We start from the raw sequence: 11,274 nt of genomic DNA, 5'->3' as shown, positions 1-11,274 counted from the left end.
AACTCTATTCAAATAGTTTCTTGCAAGTTTGCAATTCTCATTCAATTTCTTCGGCATGTGCTGTTGAGGACTGCTTGAATGTGTCTCTTTGACTCTGTGATGTAGAAAAGTGACTCCAACACCCCCGGGTGTCCCAAAGGGATTGTAGTAAGAGTTTGTGTCTTTCACATGTTTCAGCAGTATTAAAACTGCAACAACTCTGACTCTAACCTCTCACACAGCCTGTCTCAAAGTGCCTCCAAAGCCCACTGTGACATCATTCCCCCAAACCTTAAAGGCACAGTACAACTAGAGCATAGGAATTTCCCCACTGTTTTTTTTTTTCTTTTAGCGATAAATGGGGAGGGTTACTGACTAAGTACAAATCATGCATTTATTTCAGGTGAAATTACTTTGTGTTCTAATTGTTCCTTTTGAAAGAAGCATCTGTAAAAGGGATTTTATGTTACTGGCAATAATGATAGTTGATGATAATTGCATTTGAAAAGGTGGGGGTTTTCCAAAGATGTAATATTTTAAAAAACATGAATTAATATGAAATTCTGGGTATGGCATGGAGTTAGGGCCATAGTATGAACTACTTACTTATGTCGGTGGGCAGATACTCACACATGTCACAATATAATAACAACAATACCTAGTTCTTATATAGTGTTTTAGTCAGTAGATCTCAAAGGAAAGTCAGTATCACTATTCCCATTTTACAGATAGGGAAACTGAGGCCGAGAGATCTGCCCAGGTCACCTGCTGGAAACAGAACTTAAGTCTCCTCAGTCTCAACCCTATGTGCTATCCACTAGGCAACACTGCCTCTTGTATGATACATAGCAGCATATGCTATCACAATATGAGTAAAGGGTTCATACTGTGGTCCTTGAACGCTAGGGAAAGTGACTGTGATCCAGAATGCCAACTGATGTAAATAAGAGTAGCTCTATTGAGTTCAACACAGCTATGCTGAGAATCTGGCCCTCTAAGTACGGACTAAGACACATAGTATATCTATCCCGAGGGAAGTTGTACCTCTAGCAGTGGCGTAGCTGGGGGGGAGCAGGGGGAGCGGCTGCTCCCCCGAGCACATTCCCCAAAAGTGGCGCCTTTTTAACTCACTCACAAAAAAACACACCACCCAGTGTGGCGCGGTCTTCGGCGGCGGGACCTTCGCTTGCTCCGTGGGGCTTCGGCAGCATTTCGGCAGCGGGTCCTTTAGTGCCGCCGAAGACACGCGGAGCGAGTGAAGGGCCTGCTGCCGAAGACCCGGAGCGCCGCCCTGTCAGTAAAAGCACTGCCGGGTGAGTAAAAGCGCCGCAGCGGGTGCTGCCTTTTTTTGTGAGTGAGTTAAAAAGGAGCCACCCGCTGCGGCGCTTTTACTCACCGGGTGGCGCTTTTACTGACGGGGCGGCGCTCCGGGTCTTCGGCGGCAGGCCCTTCACTCGCTCCGGGTGTCTTTGGCGGCACTGAAGGACCCACTGCCGAAATGCCCCCGAAGCCCCGCGGAGCAAGTGAAGGTCCCGCCGCCGAGGTGCCGCTGAAGACCCGGGTGAGTACAAGCGCCGCAACAGGTGGCACCTTTTTTTCTGATCGCTCCCCCTGTTCCCTCCACCTGGCTACGCCACTGACCTCCAGGGCCTAATCTTGCCAACTTTTACGCGTATGAATGGACCGTACCCACCCAAGTAGCCCTGTTGACTTCGGTATTCCATACATGAAGCCAATGGGACCGTTCACACTTTAGGATTTGTCTACATAGGGACATCCAGGAAAATTAATTAGTTAAACTTCATTATATCCCTGTGTGGACACTGTTAATCAGAATTAAAGTGGCCTTAATTCTCAATGACAATGTTCACACAGGTGTTTAATGTCGTTTAACTAATCCACTTCAAATTCACACCTTTAGTTCATTTGGATTTAGTTCAATTTTCCTGGCTGCCCCTTAGAGACCAGCCCTTAATGCCCTTGCATAAGGAATACCTATGTGAGTAAGGGGTTGTAGGCTAGGGCCCCTACTTAAACCTAAACTTGTTGGTATTGAGGAACAGGGAAAATGGAACTTACTTATATTCAGTCAACTAATAGCCAGGAAACTTTACTTAAGTACATTAAAAGCCAGGAACGACTGGATTAGGATTTAGGTGCAATAGATCTGATTAAAACAGTTGAATCTATAAACTCCAAAGTTAAAACATTGGGCATCCTGACTTAAAGTGTTTTCTTGACTCTGAACAAGTGAGATCTAAAGAGAGCACAAAAATGACAAGAACAAAATGATCCTTCATGTACCGCTATTAAGTCTGTGGGATGCTTTCTCAAGAAAGCACACCATGAGCCAGCCAGAAGGTCTAGTGCAGTGGTCCCCAACCTTTTCCGTGGGGCGGGCGCCAGAAGACTAACTGCCGAGGACCGCATTTCGGCGGCATTTCGGCGGTAGCGCTTCTTGACGTTGCCGCTTCTCGGCGGCTGCTTGTCCGGCAGCCAGTAAGCGGGCACACATGGATGCCCCGGCAGGCGCCATGGCGCCCGTGGGCACCACGTTGGGGACCCCTGGTCTAGTGGGGGTGCCATGCCCTTGGCGGGGAGGGGGAAGAAAGTGAGAAAAGGGAATTTCCCAAAGGATTATCCCTCCCCCACCTTCAAAAGCGTTCTACACAATGAGATACTTTACACCATAATAGGCTAAATTTCCACTGGGACTAGGGCTGACTGGAAAATTTATCAAAACTCTTTTGACAGAAAGTTCTTTTTTTGGAATAAATTAATTAAAACAGAACACCTGAAAACCAAAATAATGTGGCTTTCAGACAAAAATTTTCAATATTTAAATTTTCGCTGGAAAAAAAAAAGTTTTTCAACCAGCTCTAATCAATAAAATAATAATAATAATAATATATAAATGTATACACATGGACTTTGTGTGTATTATTTTCATGAAGACCATTGAAAAATCTGGCCAAATGGGATAACCATTAAGAAGGATGTATGTATGATGAATTAGCCATGTCTTCTATTTAACTTAATGGAGTCACACAGTTAAATTTCCCCACCACATTTTGAATATTAAGTGTGAAATAGTTCATGTTCCTGTAAAATAGAATTGCAAATCAGCTGTTATTCAGACTTTCCTGTAAATAACTTGGATAGAGTTCAGAAAGAGTTGGGAAGCTAGCACTGAAATGGAAGAGGAGCTCAATTTCTGGAAATGTATCTCTGAACACAGTGGGTGCCAATCTATTTGCAGTGAGCTGGGCAGTTGACAGCACTTGGAATAACTAGCCCGCAACCATGAATCAGATACTTCCCATTACTATTTCAAACCAGCCCTGGAAAAGGGCTGAGATACCTGACAAAGAGCTAATTATAAAGACTTGTAAAGTGGCTATCAGCAAAAAGTTAGGAGGGGATTCACTGGGAAGAGTCATGAGTACTTGGAAGAGCCTTCATTTATATGACTAGGAGATTTGTGGGATTTTGTGGGATGTGAAGAAGTCTCCTTCCAGCCCTGGAAGGATCCGTATATTTTTCTTTGGAGGTCATCTCTGCACTGTATGTGCCCAAACCGACTGGATACTTCAGTCCTGGCCCATGCTTTAATCATGATGGGGGCACATCAGCAAGTGCAACATGGGTTCCCAGGCTTACAAAACAGGTTAAACATTGATTGGGCAAGTGTAAAATATTTCTTTATTATGATGCATTCCATTTCAGATACGCTGGTCCAGGATTAACTCCTCTTTGTACATTAACCTCTTTATAAAAGTGTAACTGCAGCCCCAGTACTGCAAACAGATACACGGGTGCAAAGCCTTCAGCCTTCCCAGGGTCTACAGCATTACAACTCTTAGCATGACTGGGACCTAAAAAAATTGATCAAGGCCAGTAGATTAAAAAAAAAATGATAGGAAGCCCCAAAATGACAAAAAATGATTTAATCAATGTGTAAATGAAGTAAAGCAGACAGCATCATATGGAAAGACTACCAGCTAAATCCAGACTGTCTGAAGACACACCAGTGACCATGGAACTGAGGTACAGAAGTGTGCCACAGTTGTTAGCCTCTCTTGTAGTTAACAAATCATTACACTCCAGCAGAGAGAGGGTTACCACTGCTTGGCTTTGTTACAGGAGTGCTCTGTCTATGTAATTAGTTAATAGAAATGTAGCGCCCAGCTTTTAGATAGCATTTTCAGTCTTTAGATCTCAAAGCACTTTACAAAGGAGGTCAGTCTCATTATCCCCATTTCACAGATGGGAAAACTGAGACAGCAGGAAGGAAATTCCTTGCCCAAGGCGACAAGTGGGAACTGAACCCACATCTTCTAAGGGCCAGTGCAGGGCCCTATCCAGTAGGCCATACTGCACACAGCACTCTTTGTGGGTTTAGTACGACAAATAGAGTTTGCTGTGGTGAACTGCAAAAGGCTTCCTTTGTGCACCTCTTCACAGGCTTTGTGGGCAAAATACATTCTGGAGGAGAGTTTGAAAATCAGAAGGGTCAGAGCTTGTCACCAGAGAAGCATTGGGAGAGCATGTTGAGCATGGGGGCTTAGTGCAAAGAGGCACAGAGACAAGAATGGGAGGAGACAAGAGTACTGGTCATATGGGAGGTGTTGGTGGAGTGAAGAAAGTGATCTGTGGTAAGCGATAAGGCTGGGGACGTAGGCCAGAGCCTTGATGGTGGGAATGGGAAGGAGCTGAAACCTGATGCAGAAGTGGATAGGAATTCAGTGCAGGGAATCACAGAGAAGACATGATTAAGGACAGTGACTGTGGGAGAAAGGGCAGTGGAGAAGGGAAGGGATGAGGTGGTAGTGCGAGAACGTATATATAACATAGTCAAGAGAGGACCAAGGCCTGATAAGGAGTGGAGAGGAAAGGACAGTGGTTAGAGACGCTATATGTCAAGAAGTGGAAGAATATTGCTTTTTTTAAAGTTAGATTTCCTCCCCATGAACAGTATCCCTTCCTTAATTAGTCTGCTTATTATCAGCTTACCAAAAATTATATCTATCTATATATACACATATATAGATAGATAGATATAGATATATATAGATATACACACACACATACAGTAAATATAATGCAGAGAGAGAGAGAGAGAGAGAGTGAGTTAATGACACCTAATGTGGGGAGCGGGGGGCAGATTATCCCACATCTGCTATTGAGGAGTTCTGATGCCTTCCTCTGAAGCATCTGGTATTGGCCCCTGCCAGAGACAGGATACTGGACTAGAGGGACCATGGGTCTGATCCAGTCTGGCAATTCCTACGTTGCTGTCTCAGTCCATTCCATACAGGACAGGTGTCTATATCGGAAAACATAGGTTTCCTTGAATTCCAAGGCCAGAAGGGACTACTGTGATCATCTAGTCTGACCTGCTGTGTGACAGAAGCCAGAGAACTCCTGCCCAAAAATTCCCAGAGCAGATCTTTTAGAAAAACATCCAGTCTTGATTTAAAAATTGCCAGTGATGGAGAATCCACCACAACCCTTGGTAAATAGGTCTAATGATTAAATATCTTCACTGTTAAAAATTCACACCTTATTGCCTGTCTGAATTTGTCTAGTGTCAATTTCCAGCCCTTGGATCATTTTACACTTTCCTCTGCTAGACTGAAGCACCCATTATCAAAGTTTTATTCCCCATGTAGTTACATATAAACTGTGATCAAGTCACCCTTTAATCTTTTCTTTGTTAATCTAAATAGATTGAGCTCCTTGAGGCTCTCATCATAAGGCATGCTTTCTAATCCTTTCACCATGCTCAGAGCTCTTATCTGAACCATCGCCAATTAATCAACATCCTTCTTGAATTGTGGACACCAGAACTGGACACAGTATTTCAGCAGTAGTCACACCAGTGCTGTAAAATAATCGCTCTATTTCTAGCTGATACTCCCCTGTTTATGTACCAAGGATTGCATTTAGCCCTTTTGGCCATGGTGTTGTACAGGGAGCTCATAGTCAGCTGATTATCCACCACACCTCCCAAATCTTTTTCAGTCACTGCTTCCCAGGATAGAGTCCCCCCATCCTGTACGTGTGGCCTATATTCTTTGTTCCCCGATGTCTACATTTAGCCACATTAAAAGAGATATTGTTTGCTTGCATCCAGTGTATCAAAGGATCCAGATCACTCTGTATCAGTAACCTGTATCAGTTCTCCTCCTTATTTACCACTCCCCCAACTGCTTTGTCATCAGCACCGTTTATCAGTGATGATTTTACGGTTTCTTCCAGATCTGTATTAAAAATGCTAACTAGCATAGGGCCCAGAACTGATCCCCGTAGGACACCACTAGACACATACCTGCTCCATGATCATTCTTCATTTACATTCTAGGCACCACCATGCCATGTAGGAAAAGTCTTGAGACATTGTAAAAATCCTGGACTTGATCCTTTTCCACAGCCAAAGGCGTTCCCGGTGCTACGATTCTCATCAGAGAACAAGAGAAGCGATGCCACCTCGAAAGGAACCCAGCAAGTTAGAATGCTCTTGCAAACTCCAAACAAACTGAAGTCGATGCCTCCCAGTGACCTGTGAAGACTTGTTCACCTTGAAGAAATTTCCCAGTGGACGTGTGCCTGAGCAATGCTTTAACAAGCAAAGCCACTACTTTCCAAAACATTGCAATATAAAGGCCAGGCCACCCTCAGTGAGTGATGCCTGTTTCTCTCTACCTCTCTTCCCCACATTTGAGACATAACAGCGATTTATAAGATCCTCAATGAGCAGGAAGTTTCTTTGGCAGTGTAGCGGGGTGACAACTCACCGGCGCGGTGCCTTCTGCTGGTAGTCCTGGGAAGTAGCTCTTCCAGCCCAAAGTGCCCTCTGCAGGCCAGTGTCTCACCTGCTGCTGGCCCCCCATGTCCCTCCTGGACCCCGGTTCCCTTTACATCAGGGTTCTGCCCCCAGCAGTAACCCACAGTCTGGGTCTCCCCACCCTGGGCAACCCCCACCCCTCTATCCCCACCTCGCCTCAGTGGTTACTGCCAGTCCCCATCTAGCCCCTGTTCACTGGGGCAGACTGCAGTCTGTAAACCACTCATCATCAGCCAGGGGGGTTAGGACCTGCTGCTTTTGCCTGTCTCTGGACTACCCCTCTGCAGCCCTACTACCTTTTTGGCCCTTTTAGCAAGGCTGCAGCCTGGGGTTTGACTAGGCTGGAGCTCCCCAGCTCCCTCTGCCCTTCCCCAGCACTGCTCCACTTCAGGTGCCCTTCTCAGCTCCCAGGCAGCCAGGTCCTTCTCTCTCAGACAGCTAGAGAGAGACTGCCCTGAGCTCCTGGCTCACAGCCCTTTTATAGGGTCAGCGGTGGCTTGATTGGGACGTGGCCCCAGCTGTGGCTGCTTCCCCAATCAGCCTAGCCTTTCACAGCCGCAGCCCTCTCCAAGGCTGCTTTTAACCCCTCCTTACTGGAGTGGGGCAGTCACCCCACTACAGGCAGGGAAAGCTAGAAGGGCACGGAATGAATTCCTTGGCTATATTACTAATGAGTCTAAGTGGAACAGTTTGTTCAAAGGTATTAACGAGGCTCCAAGTTGTGATTGCAATCCCAGTCAAACATTTCTACAGCAAATAATGCACAGTGCACGGCTCAGCGTACACCAGGCCGTTTTCCCATTCAGAAGCAAATGTCAATCCAGTGTTAGCACTATATTACTATGTTATTAGAGAAGACTGGGAGCTTCTTCAAAGAGGCGAAGGTTTCACTCACAAAGCTCGCCACAGAAATATAACAGTGTGGACAAGGCAAAGTTGGATGCATAGGGAAAATTATTTCCCCAGATCAGCATCACTCCTCTAATCTCCTCTCCAGAAGTCCCACTGACAACCACAGGAGTCCAGCCATGTCAGAAGAGAACCAGAGTAGAGCTGAGATCTACTTTATGGATCCGAGAGCAGAATTTCACCTTATGATTGCAGCTGTTTAAATGATCACATCCGGTGAATTCCAAAAAACATCATTCAGACCTCTCAGAGTGAAGCACCATGTGTTGCAGGATTGGGGCCAAAGCACTCAGCATCTTGCAGGATCAGTCCCATAATTAGTAACTGAACATCAGGTTTACATAGCATGCTAAAGCCTACATTATGCGGCTAACGAAACTGAAGACACAGCTGTTGCTGATCTCTGCAGAGACAGTAGCAAAGATGATTGCTGAGACTGCAGAAAGCTTATACTGCATAAGCAGATATTTATACTACAGAGACAACATGACATGAAGTGTGACTGTATTTGCTGGGCGTTTTTTTTTTATCTTAGTGTCCACTGTTTTATGCAAGCATGGTTTTAATCTGATTTACACTAGGCCAAGTCATAAGTAACTCAAATGAAGTCAACTGAGTTACACCAGTGTGAGTGAGAGAAGAATCAGACCTATAGGTAGGAGTCAGTAGGTAAATGAAAAGGAATGATCGTTTTATAGTTTGACAGAAGCAAACAATGAAGTCGACGAGCATTTTGCATTTTCTGTACAGCGCTACGCTCCACTTCAGTCTTAAGTGAAAGAACTAGAAACAAAAGCTAGTACCTCCGGCTAATCATTGATCTTTGTAACAGGGTTATGCTGTCTGTCTCCAGGACCAAGGAAAGTAGCTGCAGCCCTTTGACAGGCTGATGAACCATCTGTTCTTAAAGGTAAAATGCAAAGGTGTTTTTTAGACAAAGATGTTAAAGGTTTAAGAATTCTTTATATTCCCTCCAGATTAGGCACAGGAGGGAACACAACACACACAGATACACGCTCTGTCATGCCTGAACAATTTTTATAGTGGGGGGTGCTGAAAGCCATTGAACAAAGCTGTAAACCCTGGATATGATGGAAACCACTTCATGCCAGGGGGGTGCAGCAGCACCCCTAGTTCCAGGACTATGCACGTGCTTCAAGATTTTGGTTTGAATAAGCTAATACCCTCAGACTTTTACTCTGACTATGGGCATTGTATAGAGAAATTCATTGTAGGGCAGCTTTCTAATATTTAGATGTAAAAAGCACCCTTGTGGAAAGGGCCAATGCAAAGTCTATGCATTGCTTAAGACCCAGTTACACCCTTAAGGAGTTTTAATGGGTACATAGGCCCTCTGCCTAGGATAATAAGGACCAATGATAGAAGAAAATCTGAAGCTAAGAGATAAGTGGTATGTATCAGCACTGGAGGCTACAATACATACTTTCTGTGTATATCTTATGACTTCTTATAACTTGGGTGTTTTCTTTTTTCTTTGCCCCCCATAGCCCTTCATGCTTGAGCATCTTTTCCATTAGACTGTTTATTTTTAGTACCAAAATGTATTTGACAGATACTAATCACAGTAGAAGAATCAGTATTTGAAACAGTGTCTAAAATAGTTTGATAAAGTCTGGGCAGACACTGCCATCTAGCAGAAATATGATAAATAACTCATTTAAAAAGCCTGGTGAGTGGCTTCTTAATATGTAATTTGCAACGGTTTAGCTTATTCTCACATTATTTGTGAAACAACACTGCTGTCAGATATACAACTATATCCAATATACACAATAATAAGGAAAAATGCACCTGTGGAGTGAAATCAATCTTTTTAATCCTTCCACCAAAGAAAGCAAATCATTTATCCTTTTATTTTAGCATACAGTGGTTTATCTGGATCTACCCAAGGCTCTGTCTTTAGCCATTTTAATAATAAATAGCACTCCTATTTCTTTTAGTATTTTCAATTAATATTTTTCCTTATCTGTAGGAGTACAGAATATCACTTTATTCCTTGTACTCCTTCATTCTGTGTATTCCTTTTATTCCCTGCTCGAATTTTTCCCTCATTTTTCTTCTAGACAAACAGGAGATTGAAAAAAAATGGTGTGTTCCCTGGTCCATAAAATAATTATTGTCACTGTTTGAATTTTTTCTTGGATCCAATTTAATATATTGGGCCCAATTCTGGTCTCACTTATAGTGGTATATCTCAGTAGTAACCCTACTGAAGTAATTAGAATTGCAGTGGTGTACGTGAGACCAGAATCAGTCCTATTGGTATAGATTTGTGGTGATGCTTTAAAAAAGGTGATATCAAAACTCCAAGTTATCTTTAAATAATATGCAGCCAGTAAAAACAATTATTGTAATGTATACAAAGAATAGGGCATACAGTGGTTCTCAGACACAGAGAGAATTTGACTATTGTTTTCTGCTGCAGATGCTCTATTAAACAGTGCAAATGGTCATAAAGCAAAAAGAAATTCACCTAGTGTAGACATCCAAAGATTTGTTTTTACAGCTGGAATGTAAATTCCAACAGGGAACAGGAAAGGATGTCACTGTTAGGAAACTAATATAGAATCCACAGACATTAGACCCTTCTTGTATGCAGTACAATTGCATCACTTTAGGATCAAATCTGAATACTTTAATACAGTATAACTATGAAGGGCCAGATTCTACCCTCATGGCCTGCCCCGCCCCCATAGGTTTGCACAGTGTGTGTGACAGCAGAAGTTATCCCTTAGCATTTATGTCAAATACAATAGGACCTGGGGTGGATTTGTCATGGTGTTTTTTCATATTCTGAGTGTCTAGAAAAGTGATTATTACATTGGGTGCGTAGGCAAACGCAATACCCATTATGTGCTTAGCTACAATTCACACACGGCTTTGAACTTTAGAATCTGTTTATTGGAAGAGCAGTCGTCTCCCATGACACCAGAGCTATCCCTTGCTCTTACCATCTAATAATCCCATGGGATCTTTAAATTCTATCAGGATAGCCACTGGATATTGACAGAAGGGATTTCACTTTAACATCTCATCAAAAGAAGAGACTCAAGTGGAACTATGGTTATTTTCAAACTGTGCTTTGTTTGACATGTATGCAAAAGAGCATGTACTACTCCTGAGGGAATTCTGCGCCACTGTGTATGCACAGAATTTATGTCCACCGCAGATTCTTTTTGCTTCCCCGCAGAAAAATGACTTTCTGATGGGGAAACAAAAGGAAGTCACAAGAGTGGTCATGTGACCCTCCCCAAAAGTATGTTTCAGGTGCCCAGGGAAGCTGGCAGAGAGGTAAATCACTGTAGGGTGGGGCCGGGACTGGGGAAGATCTGGCTGGTGGCTCCTACCCTGCACCGGGCTCAGTTGCTAGTCCCGGCAGAAGTTGGTTATGGATTGCAGATATGATTCATCCATAATATGACTATATCTATAACTCTAGATCTGTCATTAATCTATAATGGGGGTAATAAGCATGTAGATCAGCAACATCATCTCCTTTTTCTCATTGTGTGGATTAC

This window comes from Emys orbicularis, chromosome 8 (assembly GCF_028017835.1).
Source record: "Emys orbicularis isolate rEmyOrb1 chromosome 8, rEmyOrb1.hap1, whole genome shotgun sequence".
NCBI lineage: Eukaryota > Metazoa > Chordata > Testudines > Emydidae > Emys > Emys orbicularis.
Note: the sequence above shows the minus strand (reverse complement) of the source record.